Raw genomic sequence first — 23758 nt, 5'->3', positions numbered from 1 at the left:
AGCTCATCCTGACTCTGCTTACACTTGTCCCCAAATTTCCCATCCCCGTGCACTGAGAGTCCTCCAATGCTGGTGTCCACGGACGTGGGTTGGGTAGTGGTGGCAGCCCCCGCTAGAATTGCATTAGGCTCCGCATAGAGCCGGCATGTCTGGGGCTCTGACCCGGAGCGACCGTTTGCCTCTTTGGTTTTTTGGTAGGCTTGCCTGAGCTCTTCAATTTTCACGCAGCACTGCTGCGGGTCCCTGTTGTACCCTCTGTCCATCCCGGCCTTGGAGACTTTGCCATACGTATTGGCATTTCGTCTTTTAGACCGTAGTTCTGCCAGCACGAATTCCTCTCCCCATACAGCGATCAAATCCAGCACCTCCCGTTCGGTCCATGCTGGAGCTCATCTGCTCATCTGGGACTGCATGGTCTCCTGTGCTGCTGGGCTCTGCGTGGTCCCCTGTGCAGGGGAGCTCGCCACGCTGGCTAAACAGGAAATTGAAATTCAAAAGTTCCCGGGGCTCTTCCTGGGTTCCTGGCCAGTGCATCTGAGTTGAGAGTGCTGTCCAGAGCAGTCATAATGGAGCACTGTGGGATAGCTCCCGGAGGCCAATACCGTCGAATTGCGTCCTTGCTAACTCAAATTCGACCCAGCGATGTCGATTTCAGTGCTAATCCCCTCGCCGGGGAGGAGTACCGGCATCGATGTTAAGAGCCCTTTACGTCGACAGAAACGACTCTGTCGTGAGGACGGGTGCAGGCTTAAATCGAAATAACGTGGCTAAATTCTAACTAAACTTGTAGTGTAGACCAGGGCTGAGAGTGTGTCCCAGACCCTGCCAGGTTTCACTTTGCTCGCTCCGGTCAGAACTTTGCTTAGCCAACAGGTGACTTTTTTCACCCTTTCTAAAAACTCTGTGATTTACAGGAAATCAGGGGAAGTTATTGGCAAGCTACCAAAACTGAAACTGAAACTGAAACTGTGCTGTATAAATAGCCTTGCAGAATCACCGGCTTGAGACAGAGGAAAAATCAGAGGAAGTGCAGAGCAAACCAGAGAGCTGGAGAACGCTGGCGACATAAGGTACAGTGCTGGCTTTTAGGGACATAGGAATCATAGAATACCAGGGTTGGAAGGGACCTCAGAAGGTCATCTAGTCCAACCCCCCGCTCAAAGCAGGACCAATCCCCAATTTTTGCCCTGATCCCAAATGGCCCCCTCAAGGATTGAACTCACAACCCTGGGTTTAGCAGGCCAATGCTCAAACCACTGAGCTATCCCTCACATATTGTGGGCACCCTGCAAGATGTGGGCCCCCAGGCAGGGTTTAGATGAGAACAATGACCCACCCCGTTCAGTCTCCTGTCTCTGACAGTGGCCAGTCAAACCTGCCACCCCTGCCTGTAGCATAAATTTCTTCCTAATCCCCAGCAAGGCAGTTAGAGGTTGGCTCATGCCTTGACATAGGAGGGTCTTGTCCCTTCCAAACTTTTGTTTTTAAAACCCCTGCTATTGTAACGCTGGAAGTTCTCATCACCCAGATAATTGTCCAGATCTTTTCTGAGTGCTGCTAAGCTCCTGGGGACAGATTTTCAAAGGTATTTATATGCTTAAAGATGCAGTTAGATGCGTAGGGGGATTTTCAACAGCGCCGAGGGTTCTGATTGATCTCTCTGTGTTTTGCAATCTGTTTTTTGCCCACCTTTGTTTTTCCCTACTGCAGGGGTGGCAGGTTTGTAGAAATTTTGGTATTGCCCAGAACCTGCCCCTCCCCAAACTCCGCCCCCCACCTGTGCAAGGCTCTAGGAGGGAGTTTGGGTGGGGGAGGAGGTCTGGGGTGCAGGACCTGGGCTGGGGCAGGGGATTGGGGTGCAGGAGGAGTGCAGGGTGCAGGCTATGGGAGGCAGTTTGGGGATGGGATGTGCAGAGGGAGGGGGTGCAGGTTCTGGGAGGTAGTTTGGGGATGGGAGGAGGTGCAGGGGTGAGGGTTGTGGAGTGAGGCAGGGGATGGGTTTGGGGTGTGGCTAGGGATGAGGGGTTTGGGGCATGGGAGGGGATTCAGGGCTAGGGCAGAGGGTTGGGGTGTGGGGTGAGGGCTGTGGGGTGGGGCTGGGGATGAGGGGTTCATGATGCAGGAGGGGGCTCAGGGTTGGGGCAGAGAGTTAGGATGCGGGGGGATGAGGGCTCTGTCTAGGACTGGGGATGAGGGCTTTGGTGTGTGGGAGGGGCTCAGGGTGAGAGTAGGGGTGTGGGGGGATGAGAGCTTTGTCTGGGGCTGGAGATGAGGGGTTGGGGTGTTGGAGGGGCTCAGGGCTGGGGCAGAGAGTTAGGGTGCAGGGGGTGAGGGCTCTGGCTGAGGATGTGGGGTGGGGCAGGGCTGGGGATGAGTTTGGGGTGCAGGCAGGCTGCCCCGGGACTGGAGCCAGAGAGGAGGACTCCCGCAGCCCTCTCCCTGCTGGCAGCAGCGAGCTCTGGGGTAGGGGCCCCCTCTTCCCCCCAGCAGCACACTCGCCCCCAGCACTGTCACTGCACTTGCTGCTAGGGCCCCTCTCAGGTCCAGGAATCTCCCTCGCCTCCGCTGTGGTGGGTGCCGGAGGGCGGGGGGGGGGCTGCCATCACACGTGCGCCTCCTCCCCTGCTTGCTTCTACCCCTCACTGGGGGTGGGGGATTGGGCTGCCCCTTGCCCAGCGTGGGGCAGGAGCGGTGACTGCGGGCGGGGGCGGGGACTGTGCTGGTGGAGGGTCCCACCGGAAAAGGGAAGGGTCTGAGGGGGAAGGGCAGGGGCAGTCTGGATGGGGGGCACTAGGGCACCTGTGACGGGAGTTGATGCAGGGAGGCAGCATGGAGCTGCAGGGGAGAGGCAGGGACGCTCTGCTCCGGGGAGGTGTGTGCGGGGGCAGCAAGGGGAGGCCGGTGGCCACATGCGGGGAGGCACGTGGGGGCGGCAGGTGGGGTCGGGGGTGGGGAAGGCCTGGCCCCGAGCACTGGTAGAGCCAGGCCCACAGGCCCTGAATATTGCTGGAGCCTGGGCACCAGGAGCCCATATAACTTGCCTCCACTGCCCTACTGCACGAATGGTTCTGCGGTGCTGGGGCTTTCCCCACATCAGGCAACGCTTGCCGCAGTGTTATCCACTTTCCTGTTGCTTTGCTGATAATGGGCGGCCTGAGTGAAATTAGAGAAGAAAACTATTAAAATCACCCATGTGTACTGTGTAAAAGAGAGCAGTGACCTGGGTTCAACAGCTGACCAGGAGGGCCAATGGGAAGATGAGAGTTCAGAGATGATCTGGTCGGGCAAAGGGGGACACCTGGGCTCAGGAGCAGGCTGTGGATTCAGGATGGTCACGGTGGGGGGCTCCTAGTATCTGAACTGGCTGGCAGGGTCAACGGGGAATGGGGAGCCCACATTCCTGAGCAGGCAGGACTGGAGTTGGACCTGAGATCAGGCACAGGACAGTAGCCAAAAGTGAGCAGGGGCCCAGAATTTCCCAGGGACAATCCTACAACTAAACCAGGTGTTTGTGGGTTATTCAGCCACTGCGGGGGCTGTACAAAATCTAGTGGATTTTAGGTTATTTTTATATGAATCAGGATTTGATACAGTTATTTCTGCAGCTTGGATAAGCTTACAAGCTCTGGATATTTATCAGACTGTATGGGTCCCCTTCCTCTCCCTGTGAGGTTTGAAATGATCCACTGTCACAAAGACCCCACCCCCAACCCTGGCTGTAGGGATTTCTTAGGGGAGGAGAGCAGATCTGTTCCCTATGGGTGTGTCATAAATATAAAGGGAAGGGTAATCACCTTTAAAATCCCTCCTGGCCAGAGGAAAAATCCTCTCAACTGTAAAGGGTTAAGAAGCTAAAGGTAACCTCGGTGGCACCTGACCAAAATGACCAATGAGGAGACAAGATACTTTCAAAAGCTGGGAGGAGGGAGAAAAACAAAGGGTCTGTGTCTGTCTGTGTGATGCTTTTGCCGGAGACAGAACAGGAACGGAGTCTTAGAACTTAGTAAGTAATCTAGCTAGAGATGCGTTAGATTATGATTTCTTTAAATGGCCGAGAAAATAGCTGTGGTGAATAGAATGGATATTCCTGTCTGTGTGTCTTTTTTTAACTTAAGGTTTTGCCTAGAGGGATTCTCTATGTTTTGAATCTAATTACCCTGTAAGGTATTTACCATCCTGATTTTACAGAGGTGATTCTTTTTTACTTCTATTAAAAGCCTTCTTGTAAGGAAACTGAATGCTTTTTCATTGTTCTAAGATCCAAGGATTTGGGTTTGTGGTCACCTATGCAAATTGGTGAGGATTTTTACCAAACCTTCCCCAGGAAATGGGTGCAAGGGTTGGGAGGATTTTGGGGGAAAGACGTTTCCAAACTATGTTTTCTCAGGAACCCAGATAAAGTTTGGTGGTGGCAGTGGAAGTCCAAGGGCAAAGGGTAAAATAGTTTGTACCTTGGGGAAGTTTTAACCTAAGCTGGTAAAAGTAAGCTTAGGAGGTTTTCATGCAGGTCCCCACATCTGTACCCTAGAGTTCAGAGTGGGGAAGGAACCTTGACAGGGTGTCTTCAGGGGGGTCCCCCACGTGCTTTTCCTACAAAGTTTTCTTTGGGCCCCTGGTGCCGTGAGCCACCCGGCTCTGGAGGAGCCACAAATGTAAAGGAGAATCTCAGTTTCATTTTAAAAATCAAAAGGCAGATCCCTGCAAGGAGCCTTGAAAACATAAAGCAAATAAACCAACGCAGAGCAATCACTGGGGCTGCAAGGAACTCGTAGCTGGACTCCGCTCCTGTGGCAGGCAACGGGGCCCTAGAGATCCCACACACAAACACCCCCTGTACTCACTTGCTGTGGGAAATGAGCTGTGTTCCACCATATGACTGATCTTCCCAAAACCCTCAGGCCAGCTCAGGATACAGCAGTCTGATAATCCCGGACAGGAGTCTGCTAAGCTGCAGTGGGGGATGGGGACAAAAATCATTTTGCACACCTGCTTACAAATGGTTAGAGAAACTCTGCCTTCTCTCCCTTGTGTCTGAGCTGATACAAACCCTTTGCTGTCTAAATCTTTCACACTCTGCTCTCCCTTCCTATTTGCTCCTGGCTCTTATCGCATTGTCCCTCCCCTCCACTGTTCCGGCAACGGCAAACTCCATCCCCCATCTGTCCAGTTCTCTAACACCTGTTTCTCCACGCTGCCCCTTCCACATGGCATGCCCTGCCTCAGCCTACGGCCCTCTCCTCCTTCAGCGCCCTCCTCAAGACTCACCTGGGCCACAACACCCACAAGAGGCTCCTCTGGGCTGGGTTGAGGGGCACTTGGGATAGTTGATAGCAAAAACACAGTTTATATTTTCTGGTGGTTGTGTTTTGTTCCCCCCCTGCCCCCAACAGACTTTGTCGATTACTTGTCTCCTTCAACTGGAAGTGGGGCAGAGACAGTGTCTTTGCACGTTTGTGGCGAGCACTTGGCACATCGTGGGCACTGTCGGCAACTGGTGCCCAGAATGACTGGTGGGGCTGCCGGCTGCCATCTCCTCCCCCCTTGCAGTTTGGCCCCCTTTTCAAAGTGACGAACTGGGACAATGTGGCTGGGGTGTCGAAGGGAGCCGTTCTGATGGCGATTCAGGGAGGTTGGTGGGAAGCGGCAGTGGAGAGAGGCGGTCTCCCATGCCTCCATTCTGCCTTCCTTTTCAGAAAGGAAACCTGGGACATGTCACTGTAAAGGGCAGGGGATAACAACAGTAATAATTTAACGCTCTGGGACCCTTTCCCTGTGCTCCCCAGATCCCAGCCTCTTCCTCTCCAATGTCCCTCTACCATCCCATCTCCTCCTACCGTCTCTTCCTCCCTCTCCTCTTGCACCACCAGCTATTCACCCACAGCCTCGTTCACATGACTCCATCCCCTCGGCACTAAACCCTGACCACTCAACCACCTCCTGCCTACCTCAGAACCACCCAAACTCCATCATTCCCTCTGTCTCGTCACACACACTCACAGGCCCCTAGCATTGGCTACCCAATCTCCCCACAGCGCACACCCACCCCTCAGCTCTGAGCCATGTCGCACCCAACTCCTCCAGACAAACTACAACCCCCCCCCAGGCACAGAAAACCCACCCCCAAGTGCAGAACTCTTCCTCTGCCCACCTGACACCCACCACCACTAAGCTCAGAAACCCCCTGCTTGTGCTGGGAAAGCAGGAACCGGGGAGGCGTGGGTCTGTGATCTGAAATAGCCCCACAGAAGCTTGAATTCCTTTTTCTGTGCCTGGCTCTTTATTCACAGAGGTGTCCTGCAGCCTTCAAAGCAGCGGTGTCCAGTCCGTTCGCCACTAGCCACATGTGGCTAATAGGCTATTGAATTGTGGCTAATGCATGTGATTTTTTTATAATGTGGCTTTTTTATAATGTGGCTAATAAGAAAAATTCAAAACCACAAGGGTGGCTAGCATTGAATTTCTATTGGACGCCGCTGCTCCAGAGGCTGGAACAGCTCCAGAGTCCACCAGGCGCTCCCCAGTGGCAGCAGGGGGTACCCCAACCACACTGTACCCCTGAGCTGATATTGGTGGGATGTAGCCCCATTGTTCCCTAAGGACCAGCTGCCCCGACCACTGAAATACAAATGACAGCGACGGGGACATCAGTAGTGTCTCCGCGGTTAGGATTTGCATGAAAATCTGTCTGGTTCACACTTAAATGATTAAATTCTGTCTACAAACTTGGCCTTGTGACTCTTCATAGACCAAATTAATTTCCCATGTAATACTTTTAGAAAAACATTGACAAATGGGTGCAGAGGAAACATTTAAAAATTCTCCTTCTTAAAATTTTACTATTTTCCTACCATTCTGTTGGGATCCTGTGACAAAATCAGTCACAGTCTCCACAAACTCCAAATGTCGCACACACTTTGATAACATCTCAGAAATAGGCCACTTTTGCGTTATTAAAATTAAATGCATAAAGAGTTTTCCCCCTTCTTTGGGATTCCAAATGATCCTGAATTTTAACTGACAATAGTTAGGCACACGGGGAGTTGAGAACTCCTGCTTCTTCTGGGGGCATCAGTTGCAGCTCCAGAATTGAAGTGAGTTTTGCACTTAAAGCAGGGATTCATCCTTTTTTAATGTATGAAAAAATACATCATATACGCCCCAAACTCATAGCATTGACTCTGAGTATAGAATGACTTTTACGAGCATATGCAAGTAAAACAATTAATTCATTTAAATTAAAGTAAATTTTAAAGTGAGTCCTTTAAAGACATTACCACCGGGTGGCAGACACATTTGTCCCTAATGTTCTCAGTAACCAAATAATACTGATTCTTTAAACTTCCCATGTAGTTAAAACTTACTGAAATATTATGCATAAGTTACATATGAAGATTTTATTTTAGATTTAAGGTCATTTTTTGCTATTATATTTCATAAGTGACATTTTCTCCTTCAGCAGGGGCTGGGGAATAATCTTCATTCCACAAGAACTGCCCTCTTTCGAAATGTCGGTCATCAGTTCTTAATTAGACTGAGGCCGCAGGCTTTCCTAAACAAGGAAAGCCACTGCTGCCATTCACCTGAGCCTCGTTCTTCTTCACAGCATAGGAAGCTACCATCTTCCCTGAGGGCAACTTGGATTCACTACCCTTGGAAACAGTGGAAGCTGGCAATCATTTTGAAAGAGGGCATCTTAAATCTGTGCAGCCAGTAAGCTCAGTCCCACTGGTAACAATGAGAGATGGCAGCCATTTTGCCCTGGATGCATGGGCTTGCACACAGGACTAAAAATAGCAGAGTAGACATTCCCACTTGGGCTGCAGCCTGGGCTCTGAGACCCAGTGAGCGGGGAGTGGAGGGGAACAGGATGTATGGCTGGGAAAGCCCTGGGACCAGGCATATCAGGAAGTAGCTTGGGTTAAGCTTTTAGTGTTTGTTGGTGCACTTTGTCCCAGGGCTTTGATAGAAAGTGGTCAACTCTTCATGAGTTTCTTCAGAGACTTTTTAATGCTTTACCCTGGCAACAGATACATTTTCAGTTATGAAAAATGAAGGCCAAAATTGCCATTAATCCGAATGATTTCTAAGCAACTCTTTGCACCACATTTACTGAACAGAGAGGACAAGAGGGAGGAGGAGAGCGAGAGTGTCTGGGAGGGGGCGGGGGGAATGCATGAGGCAGTGTAAATTTGGGGTGTACCCTCTGGCTGATTTTTGTGGCTCCAGAGCTGCGTAAAGCAGCCCCGGCATACTGATTAATCTGGCCCTAAACATTTACATTTTTAAAATGACTTCAAATCATTAGAAATATCGCATGGTAGCATTTGCTTTGAGTTTCTTGTTCAATGTTCATGTAGCATATTTTTAATTAAAAAACAAGGAAATTCCCAGGCAAAATGCATGTTAAAGGGGATTTAAGATTGAGTGTATGTAACACCAACAGACCCCAGTCGTTGGTGGGCGGGATCGAATCTGGGGCCTCTGGAGCTTAGTGCATGAGCTTCTACCGCATGAGCTAAAAGCCAACTCGCTGGTAGCTAAGGCTGTAGAGGAGACTCATTTCACTCTCTCTCTCTAAGTGGTCTCGGTGCCACTAGAGGGGACAGAACCCCACACCCAAAAGATGTGTGGGTTACATGTACATTACAGGGATGTTATAATTATCCCAACTATAAACCCAGGAAATTCAGAGTTAAGGTTAAAAGAAATCCAAACAAATTGGGTTACGGAAATGCACAATTTGGGGACCCAAACCACCTTATATTTGCCTTTTAGGGATACAGGGAAAGAAAAATAAAGAAAAAAAAGTCTTTACCAATCAGTTTAATCTCACCTGGGGCCACACACATGGAAATACCTTAATTGAAGCCATGCAGTTATTTCATGGTGTCACTAAAGGACAGAAGGGACCTTGTTTGGGTGCCCTCACTGTGCATGTCCTTACCACAATAAGTTTGGGTTTCTTTTTACTGTACTTTAATTATGCATGTGTGACTGGGGTCCTAGTGGGGACCCAGCTGTGGTCTCTCAATTAGGGTGAACTGCAAAGAATGGGGCAGCCAAACCACAAAAAGCTGGTGGATATTCCAATACTTAGATTTACCAAGACAGCATAAAACAGCTTCTTTATTACCGCGCTGGTTACTCAGAAGTCCAAACAACACAGTTCCCTTAAAGTGATCCAGCCTCAGGCCTCCAGGTACCTACATCAAATATGATGAAAATTTCTGTAAATTTTATTTCATCCTATAAAAGAAAAGGTTCCACCAATCCCAAAGAATCGGACACGTCACCTCCCAGGTTAGTGAATGGTTCAGATCTTACCCAAATACACGCTACAGCCAGTTCTTATTAACTAAACTAAAATTGATTAAAAAACAAAAGAGAGCAAGTGTGGTTAAAAGGTCAATGTACAGACAGACATGAGTTCAATTCACTGAGGTTCAGATTCATAGCAGAGATGGTGAGCGTTGTAGTTACAAAGAGTTCTTTCAGAAATAGTTCATAGGTCATAGTCCAATGTCCAAATCTCATATTCAGGGCGTACTAGCATAACTGGGACCTCAGTCTTGCGACTCAAACTTCCCCTGATGAAGTCTAAGCAGATCTGAGATGACAGAATCAGCACCCAAGGGTCTTTTTAATCAGTGTTCTAGCATCCAGTTGACCACACAGTCCTGGTTAAACAATAGGCTTTTGCTTTCTAAACACCACCAGTAATTAGTTACACAAATTAACCTAGGGTAATTTGTCCATTAGGCAGTCTATTACAAACTTCAAAGAGACATATAGACGATGACATTATTTTACCCAAAATTCATCCAAATGTTAATATTCCCTTTTGATCTCTGAATCAGTAGTTATAGTGACAGACAGGAACTGTCTGTTTAGGGGAGCATCTGAGATACACACAATTAGTATTACTTCTAACAATATAGGTTTGTTTCAGAGTAACAGCCGTGTTAGTCTGTATTCGCAAAAAGAAAAGGAGGACTTGTGGCACCTTAGAGACTAACCAATTTATTTGAGCATGAGCTTTCGTGAGCTACTTCATCACATCCGATGCAGTGAGCTGTAGCTCACGAAAGCTCATGCTCAAATAAATTGGTTAGTCTCTAAGGTGCCACAAGTCCTCCTTTTCTTTTTGTGAATATAGGTTTGCATTTCAAAGTTCTAGCCTATTTAGCATGAATGGCCCTAATTATCATTCCCAGACCTTTCTAACATGACTTTAAAGGTGGGCTTGGGTCATTCAGACTGCAAACTGTTTAACCCTTTCTAGCCACGGATCACTCCCGCAGTGTGAGACTGGTGTTGAAGGGAGAAATTAGAGCTCCTGGATACACCTTAAGAACCTTCCAACATTGATATGAGCTGTGTTTACATTGAATTCTTTGTAAGGCCAAATTATTGAGGCATGCTTTGGCCCCAGCCAAAAACTTAGTCCAAACTTTGTGAAACACTTTAGTGATTCCAGGGTTTGTTCTATGTGTTGACTTAACATAGCCATTAATGTTCTTCAGAGAGCGCTTAGTCCGGTATTCAGCATGAAGGCTGTGAGGTGTTGTACCTCCGTTTCCCCTTTTGTGCAGCCTTTCAAGCTTGTAGTAGTTTTTCTGCTGTGGAAAGTTTTAGAAATGTGTCTATGCATCAGCTGTGAAACTTCAACATAATGAGGCTTTTTAACACAAAGTGTGTTCTTGTTGAACCAAACGGCATAGTCACGCGGATTTCTATTATGTACCACTCCTAACATGCTCAAGGGCTTTTCCAAAAGGGCATGCACATTGTACAGTCTTACAGTTTTTAGTATCAGCAACAAGTTAGTTACAATCATAACATCAGGTTTATCACATGTGAACGTTTACAATCATTTTTTGTCATGCCAAGCCTTTGGTTTAGACAAATCATTATTTAGGTCACCTTGTTCAATAACCCTTTTGAACCTTTGTAGCTTTTTCTTGAACTCGGGATCTTCCTTAACATAGACTTTTAGTTTAACCACTTCCTTGGGGTTTTGGTATTTTAGAGTTAACCTGTAGCTTTTATTTGCAAGGTTCAATGCTTCCCTTTCTCTCTGTCCAGTGGGGTCAAAATCTGAACTCTTTTGTGTAACAGAATCCATAGGCTGGCTGGGTGCATCCTCTTTGCTAATGACTGTGGCAAGTCTTTCTCCCCCCAGTCAGTCAGGTAATTTGCATCAACACAGACACTAGCTTGTTTACTAGTTTTCAAATCCTCAAGCTTTACCAATTCCAAGGCTGGCCTCTGTCTTAAAGAGATACCATCCATTTTCACTAACAAGCTAGACTCAAAGTTCTGTTGTCCTTCCATTACCAACCTCTGCTTCCACATGGAATCAGATGTCAAGTCCACTAAGAGACTACAAGTCATATCCAAAATATCTAGAGATGAGAGTTTACCTGCCATCCCCTATATTCTCAAGAGATTAACTGCACAACTGTTCGCCTGCTCTGCAGTTTTAGCTGTCCAGTCTTCCCTCTGAACCTGAGATACATACTGTATACTCAAAGAATCAACATGGAGACAGTCCTGTCCCAACAACACTGTCTCCCCGACAAGCTGGTTAAGCTTATAGGGATGTTTGAACTCCCTAACAATTTGTATTCCATCTGAAATCTCTTCAAAGGTATCCACACTAGGTCTTTCTAAAGCAACGTCAGTGGATCCATACACTTCACAAAGACTCTGGCAGTTAGGAACTGGAACAAGTCTCCCAAACAAACTGTTGCTTTCTCTATACAGGTTTCAGAGTGGTAGCCATGTTAGTCTGTATCAGCAGAAAGAACGAGGAGGACTTGTGGCACCTTAGAGACTAACAAATTTATTTCAGCATAAGCTTTCGTGGGCTACAGCCCACTTCATCAGATGCATGCAGTGGAAAATACAGGAGGAAGATATAGATATAGATATACAGAGAACATGAAAAAATGGGGGTTGCCATACCAACTCTTTAACGAGACCAATCAATTAAGGTGAGCTATTATCAGCAGAAGAAAAAAAACGTTTGTAGTGATAATCAGGATGGCCCATTTTTAAGAGTTGACAAGAAGGTGTGAGTAACAGTAGGGGGAAAATTAGCATGGGGAAATAATTTTTAGTTAGTGTAATGACTCATCCACTCCCAGTCTTTATTCAAGCCTAATTTAATGGTATCCAGTTTGCAGATTAATTCCAGTTCTGCTGTTTCTCGTTGGAGTCTGTTTTTGAAGGTTTTTTTGTTGAATAATTGCGACTTTTAGGTCTGTAATTGAGTGTCCAGGGAGGTTGAAGTGTAGCCCACCTCAATCAATTGGTCTTGTTAAAGAGTTAATGTGGCAACCCCCATTTTTGCATGTTCTCTGTGTGTGTGTGTGTATATGCAACTGTATTTTCCACTGCATGCATCTGATGAAGTGGGCTGTAGCCCATGAAAGCTTATGCTGCAATAAATTTGTTAGTCTCTAAAGTGCCACAGGTACTCCTGTTCTTTCTCTATACAGTGATTCACCCTGAGTTAATTCAATCAAATCACTTCCACACCCATCAGTTGCAGCAAACTGCTTGCAAAAACTACCCTTTCCAGCCATGTGTCACAGCATGTTTAGTATATTAGGTCTGGGGATAATTATAATATGTCTGAAAAATATTTAAACCTAAATTACTGCTCGGTACTCTGTACCTTAGCTCTAGAGGGAACCTGTGCCTTCAGATGTAACCAGTACATGTGGTATCTGTGCATTTCCATGCCTTGACATGTTTGGATTTCTTTTAAGTTTAACCTTACCTCTGAATTTTCTAGATCTGTAATGCTTCTTTGGGGATCATTAAAACATCGCTATAATGTTCTTTCTGTTAAACTGTTACATGGTTTTTAAAAAACAAGGAAATTCCCAGATTAAAATTTCCGATGTGAAAATTAAACATGAAACCAAAGAGTTTGAGAGTGAATGAGACTGAATGCCAAACTGTTCTCAGGAAGATGGTGACCTGGCCACATATGCTGTCAACACGACTATGTTCCCTGAGAACTGCTTGGCTTCCGTCCCACTGAGAATAAGAGATGGCGGCCATTTTGAAAGGGGTCAGTTTGCCATGGAACGATCTGTAGTACAGCATCATTCTTCAGCCATGGCTGAAGGGGAAAACTTTACTGTGAAGAATGGTAGCAAAAAATGACCATTAATCCTAAAAAAAACCCCAAACCATCAGATGTAACCAATACATAAATGATTTTGAACTATCCGGTCAGTTTGAAAGGTCTGCACTATTCTATTATTAAGATGATTTGGGACAAAATAAATGTGGACGAGATGATGGTATAGGAAGGAGGGGTGTAGATTTATTACGAACTGGGGAAACTTTTGGGAAAGGAGGAGCCTATACAGGAAGGATGGGCTCCACCTAAACCAAAATGGAACCAGATTCCTGGCACTTAACTTTAAAAAGGTCGTAGAACAGTTTTTAAACTAAGGGCTGGGGGAAAGCCGACAGGTGTGTAGGAATATGTGGTTTGAACATCCCTTCGGGGAGGATCTATTAATGGAGAATCTCTATGTCCTAGTGAGGACGAGAGGATGGAAAATGATAAAATACAGGCAGAGTCTGATCAGAAACAGTCAAATGAAAAAGAGTCCCATTCAATTACATGGTGTAATGACAGACAGCTAAAAGGAGACAAGATTTTATAGTGCTCATATACCAATGCTAGAAGTCTAAGTAATAAAATGGGTGAACTAGAGAGCCTCGTATTCAATGAGGATATTGATATAATAGGCATCACAGAAACTTGGTGGAATGAGGATAATCAATGGGACACAGTAATACCAGGGTACAAAATCTATCGGAAGGACAGAACAGGTCCTGCTGGTGGGGGAGTGGCACTATATGTGAAAGAAAGCGTAGAATCAAATGAAGTAAAAATCGTAAATGAACCAAACTTTACCATAGAATCTCTCTGGATAGAAATTCAGTGCTCTAATAATAAGACTACAGCAGTGGGGAGATATTACCCACCACCTGACCAGGATGGTGATAGTGACTGTGAAATGCTCGGGGAGATTAGAGAGGCTATTAAAATAAAAAAACTCAATAATAATAATCATGGGGGATTTCAATTATTTCCATATGGACGGGGTACATGTCACCTCAGGACGGGATGCAGAGATAAAGTTTCTTGATACCTTAAATGACTGTTTCTTGGAGCAGCTGGTCCTGGAACCCACCAGAGGAGAGGTAATTCTTGATTTAGTCCTAAGTGGAGCACAGGATCTGGTCCAAGAGGTGAATATAACTGGACCGCTTGGTAATAGTGACCATAATATAATTAAATTTAATATCCCTGTGGCAGGAAAAACACCACAGTGGCCCCACACTGTAGCATTTAATTTCAGAAAGGGGAACTACACAAAAATGAGGTTAGTTAAATAGAAATTAAAGGGAACAGCACCAAAAGTGAAATCTCTGCAAGCTGCGTGGAAACTTTTTAAAGACACCATAATAGAAGCTCAACATAAATGTATACCCCAAATTAAAAAACACAGTAAGAGAACCAAAAAAGAGCATGTGGCTAAACAACAAAGAAAAAGAAGAAGTGAGAGGCAAAAAGGCATCCTTTAAAAAGTGTTAGTTAAATCCTAGTGAGGAAAATAGAAAGAAGCATAAACACTGGCAAAGGAAGTGTAAAAATACAATTAGGAAGGCCAAAAAAGAATTTGAAGAACAGCTGGCCAAAGGCTCAAAATGTAATAGCAAATTTTTTTTTAAGTACATCAGAAGCAGGAAGCCTGCTAAACAACCAGTGGGGCCACTGGACGATCGAGGTGCTGGTAACTGGTTGAAAGATTGGAAACAAAGGGTAGGTATAAATGGTCAGTTTTCAGAATGGAGAGAGGTAAATAGTGGTGTCCCCCAGGGATCTTTGTTCTGGGACCAGTCCTATTCAACATGTTCATAAATGATCTTGAAAAAGGGCTAAACAGTGAGGTGGCAAAATTTGCAGATGATACAAAATTACTAAAGATGGTTAAAACCCAGGCAGATTGCAAAGAGCTACAAAAGGACCTCCCAAAACTGGGTGACTGGGCAACAAAATGGCAGATGAAGTTTAATGTTGATAAATGCAAAGTAATGCATGTTGGAAAGCATAATCCCAACTATACATATAAAATGATGGGGTCGAAATTAGCTGTTACCACTCAAGAAAGAGATCTTGGAGTCCTTGTGGATAGTTCTCTGAAAACATCCACTCAATGTGCAGCAGCAGTCAAAAAAGCTAACAGAATGCTGGGAATAATTAAGAAAGGGAGAGATAATAGGACAGAAAATATCATGTTGCCTCTATATAAATCCATGGTACGTCCACATCTTGAATACTGTGTGCAGATGTGGTCACCCCATCTCAAAAAAGAGATATTGGAATTGGAAAAGGTTCAGAAAAGGGCAACAAAAATGATTAGGGGTCTGGAACAGCTTCCGTATGAGGAGAGATTAATAAGACTGGGACTTTTCAGCATGGAAAAGAGACGGCTAAAGTGAGATAAGATTGAGGTTTATAAAATCATGACTGGTGTAGACAAAGTAGATAAGGAAGTGTTGTTTACTACTTCTCATAACACAAGAACTAGGGGTCACCAAATGAAATTAATAGGCAGCAGGTTTAAAACAAACAAAAGGCAGTATTTCTTCACACAATGCACAGTCAACCTGTGGAACTCCTTGCCAGAGGATGTTGTGACCGCTAAGACCATAACAGGGTTCAAAAAAGAAGTAAATAAATTCATGGAGGATAAGTCCATCAATGGCTATTAGCCAGGATGGGCAGGAATGGTGTCCCTAGACTCTGTTTACCTGAAGCTCGGAATGAGCGACAGGGGATGGATCACTTGATGATTCCCTGTTCTGGTCATTCCCTCTGGGGCACCTGGCATTGGCCACTGTCAGAAGACAGGACACTGGGCTAGATGGACCCTTGGTCTGACCCAGTAGGGCCATTCTTATGTTCTTAAATATTATGGCACCTGTGCTAAATTTATTTTAAAAAACCATTTTAAAATCAAATTTAACTCATGAACACATTATTCAATTTACTTGTACATTTTCAGAAAAATTCATTCTGAACTCAACAAGTGGCATAGCTTTGGAGAGCACACACTGTATGTTTCATACATAATCAGGTGAAGGAATCCCTGCTTTAAGTGCAAATCTGAACTCAGCCCTAACTATGGAACTGTAAGGATCCTGGAGTAATTGTAAGTGGTGCCTCTGTACCGCAAAACAATGCATCTGGAAGTGAGGGTGGATGTAGTGTTCGTATTGTTTCACAGTTATAAATTATAAAAAAATTATTTGGTTAATGGGAGTTGTCCCTTTAAGAACAAGGTGTGGCAGGCTTACACCATATTTGAAACTGAGAGCAACATGTGGAAGATTTTGCTGCCTTGTTCAGAGAATGGGAGAAAACCCTGCTTGTGAGCATCAACATGGTCAGAACTTCATTTACTAAACTTCTCTTTCCAGAAAGCAAGTCCCATTCTCACAGGTGTCACATTAATGGTTATGGAGGCTGTCAGTCTGAATCCAGCTCAGCTCAGCAAGAATTATAAAGGGCTTCCACTTAATGGATGTTTGATAGCCTCTCTACATAACCAGTTTGGTGAGTCCCAGGTCCAGCTCCCATGTCACAAACCCATCGCTATTCTTTGCACTGGACTGTAGCTCTTCAGGGTAGAGTAGGGTCGGTCTCTTACTATGCGTTTGTACCGTGCCTACCGCAACGGGGCCCCGATCTCAGGTGGCTTTGCTAGCAACACCTTGTTCGGCAGGGGACAAAATTGCTTTAAATTTACAGGTTTCAGAGTGGTAGCCGTGTTAGTCTGTTTCAGCAAAAAGAATGAGGAGGACCTGTGGCATCTTAGAGACTAACAAATTTATTTGGTGCCACAAGTGCTCCTCGTTCTTTTTTTTTAAATTTACAGCAGTCGGCAGGACGAATTGTCACCCACACTTTGGGAGTGGCCAGGGGAAGTTCAAAAGTCAGAAGACAGGCCAAAAAAAACCACAACAAAGAAAACCCGACTAGCTGATCATTTTAAACAGTCATGATTACTGGACCCATCACATGAATTTTTGGGATCTCTCTCATGATCTTTTCGTTCTTGTGCCTGGCAGGACAGGGCTGAGCACGTTCCCAAATCCCTTTACCCCACGAAAGGGGTTGGGCAGGGCCGGAGATGAGCATCTCTTGCCACAGCAGCTCCCCTCATGTCAAGGTTCCTTCCCCACTCTGAACTCTAGGGTACAGATGTGGGGACCTGCATGAAAGACCCCCTAAGCTTATTCTTACCAGCTTAGGTTAAAAATTTCCCCAAGGTACAACCTTTGCCTTGTCCTTGAACCCTATGCTGCCACCATCAAGCGTCTTACACAAAGACCAGGGAAAGAGCCCACTTGGAGATGTCTTCCCCCAAAATATCCCCCCAAGCCCTACACCCCTTTCCTGCGGAAGGCTTGATAAGAATCCTCACCACTTTGTACAGGTGAACACACACCCAAACCCTTGGATCTTAAGAACAATGAAAAATCAATCAGGTTCTTAAAAGAAGAATTTTAATTAAAGAAAAGGTAAAAGAATCACCTCTGTAAAATCAGGATGGTAATCAGGATTACCTTACAGGGTAATCAGATTCAAAACATAGAGAATTCCTCTAGGCAAAACCTTAAGTTACAAAAAGACACAAAAACAGGGGTATACATTCCATCCAGCACAGCTTATTTTGCCAGCCATGAAACAAAAAGAAATCAAATGCATTTCTAGCTGGATTACTTACTAACTAACAGTTGTAAGGCTGCATTCCTGATCTGTTCCCGGCAAAAGCATCACACAGACAGGCGAACCCTTTGTCCCCCTCCCCATCCAGATTTGAAAGTATCTTGTCTCCTCATTGGTCATTTTGGTCAGGTACCAGCGAGGTTATCTTAGCTTCTTCACCCTTTACAGGTGAAAGGGTTTTGCCTCTGGCCAGGAGGGATTTTATAGCACTGTATACAGAAAGGTGGTTACCCTTTCCTTTAGAGTTATGACACCTCGCAAAGAGCCTTGTGAAAGTGTCTAGCTGGTTCCACGCCTCTCAACTTATTATTTATTTTGATGACATGGCCGTGCCTGAGGGCCAGCTGAGAAGAGAGACTTGGTGTACCAGCCACTGAACAAAAGAGTAGAAGACAGTCCCTGCCCCGAAGAGCTAACAAGACCAGCCCTGTGGGAACAGGGCAGAACGTACCAGCACAGTGAAGGGCTGCAAATGTCATTAGTGCCACATTTTTTTAAAATTCTTTGGGTGGAATTTAGAGTTGGGGATTCCCTCCGAGACCTTTTCCACTCAGCTTAATCCAGAACACCTCGTTCAGTTCTGGGAGACACTTCATCCAGCTCTCTGGGATCCAAACCCTCCGTTCGAATGTGGGCTTGTCACTGAGGGTTCTTTTTTTGGGCATTTCATAAAGCTACACCTGAGGTGACCAGGCTCCGGGGTAGGGCAGTGGGTTGGGATGCACCACAACTCCAAAATACATCATTACCAATCAGATTAGGCAGAGGTGCCAACTTTCTGATTTGCCAGGGGGATGCTCGACCTCTGCTCTGCTCCACCCCAGGCCCTGTCCCCAGTCCATGCCTTCCCCCAAATCCCCACCCCCGCCCCTTCCCACCCCATTCCTCCCCCTCCCCAAAGCGTGCTCCACCCACACTCCTCCCCCAGCGCCTCCTGCACGCTGCTGAACAGCTGATCGCGGCGAGTGGGAGATGCTGGGAGGGAGGGGGAGGAGCTGATCAAAGGACCCAACTTTTGCCCGTGGGTGCTCCAGTCCCGGAGCACCCATAGAGTCGGCACCTGTGAGATTAGGTACATATTCTAAAACACACCAACACACGCACATTACTTTCCACATCGTATCACACGCTTTATGACTGGCTTCTAATCTTGTGAATCAAGCCCTGTATAGATCACAAGCTGTCCGTGAGCTACAAAGTGTGCTAGAATACAAAACTACAGCTGCAATCTTATCACACATTACTCTTCTTCTTACTATTTCTTTAGTAAGGGGGGATATGATGGAGTTACAGCGCCAAAAGTGAAATCCCTGCAAGCTGCATGGAAACTTTTTAAAGAGACCATAATAGATGCTCAAATTAAATGTATACCCTAAATTGAAAAACATAGTAAGGACCAAAAAAGAGCCACCGTGGCTAAACAACAAAGTAAAAAGAAGCAGTGAGAGGCAAAAAGGCATCCTTTAAAAAGTGGAAGTTAGATCCTATTGAGGAAAATAGAAAGGAGCATAAACTCTGGCAACTGAAGTGTAAAAATATAATTAGGTAGGCCAAAAAAGAATTTGAAGAACAGCTAGCCAAAGGCTCAAAAAGTAATAGCAAAAAATTTTTAAGTACATCAGAAGCAGGAAGCCTGCTAAACAACCAGTGGGGCCACTGGACGATCGAGATGCTAAAGGAGCACTCAAGGAAGATAAGTCCATTGCGGAGAAACTAAATGAATTCTTTGCATCAGTCTTCACGGCTGAAGATGTGCGGGAGATTCCTAAACCCGAGTCATTCTTTCTCGGTGACAAATCTGAGGAACTATCCCAGATTGAGGTGTCATTAGAGGTGGTTTTGGAACAAAATTATAAATTAAACAGTAATAAGTCACCATGACCAGATGGTATTCATGCAAGAGATCTAAGGGAACTCAAATGTGAAATTCCAGAACTACTAACTGTGGTATGAAACCTATCAATTAAATCAGCTTCTGTAACAGAAGACAAGGATACCTAATGTGATGCCAATTTTTTTAAAAAGACTCCAGAGGAGATCCTGGCAATTACAGGCTGGTAAGCCTAACTTCAGGCAAATAAATTGAAACTATAATAAAGAACAGAATTATCTAATATAGATGAACACCATTTGTTGGGGAAGAGTCAACAGGTTTTCTGTAAAGGGAAATCATGTCTCACCAATCTACTAGAATTCTTTGAGGGAGTCAACAAGCATGCGGACAAGGGGGATCCAGTGGATACAGCGTACTTAGGTTTTCAGAAAGCCTTTGACAAGGTCCCTCACCAAAGGCTCTTAAGCAAAGTAAGCTGTCATGGGATAAAAGGAAAGGTTCTCTTCTGGATCAATAACTGTTTAAAAGATAGGAAACAAAGGATACAAATAAATGGTCAGTGTTCAGAATGGAGAGAGAAATAGTTGTATCCCCCAGGGTTCTGTACTGGGATCACTATTGTTCAACAGATTCATAAATGATCTGGAAAAGGGGTAAACAGTGAGGTTGCAAAATTTGTAGATGATACAAAACTACTCAAGATAATTAAGTCCAAAGCAGACTGTGCAGAGTTACAAAGGGACCTCACAAAACTGGGTGACTGGGCAACAAATTGGTAGATGAAATTCAAAGTTGATAAATGCAAAGTAATGTACATTGAAAAACATAATCCCAACTATACATATAAAATGATGGGATCTAAATTAGCTGTTACCATAGGCGCCGACTTCTGCTCCCGCCAGTGGGTGCCCGCCCCCCACTCTACCTGTTCCCCCAAAGCCCTGCCCTGCCTTTTCCTGCCCCCACTCTGCCTCCGATCCGTCCCATTCCACCCCCTTTCCCAAGTCCCCGCCCCACCTCTTCCCTGCCTCCTCCCTGCTCCTCCGCCTCCCTCCTGGAGCGTTCTGGGCAGCGGGGCGGAAGTGCTGGGAGGGAGGGGGAGGAGCGGAAACACGGTGTGCTCAGGGGAGGAGGCGGGGTAGAGGCGGGGCAGAGGGCGCTTGGCTGCCAGTGGGTGCAGAGCACCCGCTAATTTTTCCCCGTGGGTGCTCCAGCCCCGGAGCACCCAGGGAGTCGGTACCTATGGCTGTTACCACTCAAGAGAGATATCTTGGAGTCACTGTGGATAGTTCTCTGAAAACATCTACTCAATGTGCCACGGCAGTCAAAAAAGCAAACAGAATGCTGGGAATAATTAAGAAAGGGAGAGATGATCAGACAGAAAATATCATGTTGCCTCTATATAAATCCATGGGACGCCCACATCTTTAATACTGCGCGCAGATGTGGTCGCCCCATCTCAAGAAAAAGATCTATTGAAATTGGAAAAGGTTCAGAAAAGGGCAACAAAATTATTAGGGTTATGGAACGGCTTCCATCTGAGGAAAGATTAATAAGACTGGGACTTTTCAGCTTGGAAAAGAGATGACTAAGGGGGCATGTGATAGATGTCTATAAAATCATGACTGGTGTGGAGAAAATAAATAAGGGAGTATTATTTACTCCTTCTCATAACACAAGAACTAGGGGTCACCAGATGAAATTAATAGGCAGCAGATTGAAAACAAACAAAAGGCAGTATTTCTTCACACATCACACAGTTACCCTGTAGCAGTTTGCCACAGGATGTTGTGAAGGCCAAGACTGTAACAGGGTTCAAAAAAGAACGAGGTGAGTTCATGGAGGATAGGTCCATCAATGGCTATTAGCCAGGCTGGACCGGGATGCAAAACCATGATCTGAAGTGTCCCTACCCTCTGTTTGCCAGAAGCTGGGAATGGGTGACAGGGGATGGATCACTTGATGATTCCCTGTTCTGTTCATTCCCTCTGGGGCACCTGGCACTGGCCACTGTTGGAAGACAGGACACTGGGGTAGATGGACCATTTGTCCAATGCAGTCTGGCCATTCTTAAATTCTTATTTACTAGCTATGTATTATTTACAAGGCCACTTGTGAATTCACACTTTGTCCATTGTTAACCTCTGTTTCCTTACTTCTGTTTTCTTTCCTTGTTCATCCAAGGCCTCCAGTTAGGAGGAAATTAGCTAGATGAAAGGACACAGGAGTGGAAAGGTGATCCAGAAAGGAGATGGGGAAGGGAAGTAGGGCCGGGGAGAAGAAGCGGAGTTCAAGGAAGGCAGGTGGAGTGAGGCTGAGGTGAAGTGACTGGGAGGGACAGGCTGGAGTGGGTTGGTGCAAGAGACTACCAGTCTGATGACATCACTAGTGTCTGAGGGTGCCTGGTTCAAGACCTGCTAAGGCTCTTGATATGTCTGCACCTGCCAGGTTTAGTTTCTCTGGCTTCCAAGGGTTGGCTCCTCCCTGAAATTTTAATTCTCCAGCCTTCATCGCTTGGGAGGGAAGAGTAAGGGGGAGGCACTGCAAAGGACACCCTTGCATGGTTCTGGCTCCAGGGGGTGCTGCGAGAAGGGATGACCCAGCTGGGTCCCATCTTTCCTCCTACCCCTGCAATGCTGCAGGAGTCGGACCTGCTGAGGCGGCTTCTGGGTCTACTCCTAATAATTTGAGAGTTCCTGAAACCACAGGCGCCAGCTGCCTCCTTGTGCAGGGGGTGCTCAATCCCCGCTCCGCCCCAGGCCCAGCCCCTACTTCACCCATTCCCTCAATCCCCCACCCTCCGCCTCTTCCTGCTCCGCTTCTTGCCACCCAGTTCCGCCTCTTCCCCCAGCGCGTCCCATCCCTGCTCCTTCCCCTCCCTCCAGCAGAACAGCTGATCGCAGTGGGTGGGAGGCGCTGGGATGGGGGGAAGGAGCTGATCGGTGGGGCCGCCGGTGGGTGCTAAGCACCCACTAATGTTTTTGGAGCACCCGACAGAGTTGGTGCCTATGTCTGAAACCACCATGGCACAAAAGGGTGACAATGACCCAAAACAAAGGTCATAAAGTATTTCATGGGAAGCTTTAAATGCAGGATTTGTCCTGTACTGTAGATAATTCTTTCTATTACCTCCATCTGATCCTTCATTTCTGATGTGAGTAATTTGCAGCAGAAGTGAGGGGAAGCCGATGCTGTGTGGAACAAAGGCAGTTTTGGGACTAAAATGAGTCATGTTCAAAGCCACAGTTTACTGGTTTGGTTTTTCTGAACAGTTTCCTCATGACAGGCTTTACTTTTATTATTATTTATTAGCTGTGTGATCATGGTGCCTAGAGCTTTGGGCATGAGCCAGGGCCCCATTGTGCCAGGCATTGTACAGACAGAGAAAAAAGACAGTCCCTGCCCCAAACACCTGACAATCTACGTGGAAGACAAGAGACAACAGATGGGCACCGACAGGCTGCCGGGGGAGCACAAGGAAACATAGACAATATTAGTCACTACGACAGGCAGCGGTTTCAGCACACCAGCACCCTACCCATTGTCACGGTTTTTGTGGGCCTCATGGCAAAGGAGGGTTCTGAAGGAGGCTAGTGAGTTAGGTTTGCTGATGTTTACGGGAAATGCTTCCCAAGTGCGTGGCACAGCATGGGGAAAGCACAGAGGTGTTTCAAAATGTAATAAGTGGGTGACAGAGGCTTACTTCATGGTCAGCTGGGGGTGGGATTCAACCTTTTGATACTGAATGAAAGATGATACTTCTCTCCTGCATTTATTTCAGCACCTTCTATACTTACTGCCCATGTAAACCAGTTTCTGGAATGTCTGTGTTTCCCATGGGACCAGAAGGGAAGAGGGGATGTGAGAAATGTGGCACTTTTTGCACCACACTTGTCCCCAGAGAAGAGAAGGAAAGAATGAAGATGGATACAGAATGAGACACAGCAGAATTTGAGTGCCCTGGAAGGAGGGAATAGAAATTGTGGTCCTTTGTGGAAGACAAGGCGACTGATGGAGGTAGAACTAAGGGGGAAGACAGATGAGGGGTGGCCAAGAAACAGAAGAGAATGGGAAAGTGAAAGAGAAATAGAAAC

At 46.1% G+C, this 23758-nt stretch overlaps 1 protein-coding gene across 2 annotated transcripts in view; it reads left to right on the top strand.

The window, feature by feature from the left end:
- Positions 1 to 1003: 1003 nt before the first annotated feature.
- The window catches only part of LOC140908429 (interferon-induced very large GTPase 1), a 35794-nt gene continuing 13039 nt past the window's right edge, over positions 1004 to 23758 (top strand). Inside the window, exons 1-2 of one of the 2 annotated variants that reach the window (XM_073335498.2) lie at positions 1004 to 1070; positions 23446 to 23681. The gene's annotated coding sequence lies outside the window, so the exon portion shown is untranslated. The remainder of the gene's footprint in view (positions 1071 to 23445; positions 23682 to 23758) is intronic. The other variant, XM_073335499.2, reaches the window with a different exon arrangement.

The sequence above is a fragment of the Lepidochelys kempii genome, chromosome 3, assembly GCF_965140285.1.
Source record: "Lepidochelys kempii isolate rLepKem1 chromosome 3, rLepKem1.hap1, whole genome shotgun sequence".
NCBI lineage: Eukaryota > Metazoa > Chordata > Testudines > Cheloniidae > Lepidochelys > Lepidochelys kempii.
This window is presented reverse-complemented; position numbering and strand designations above follow the sequence as displayed.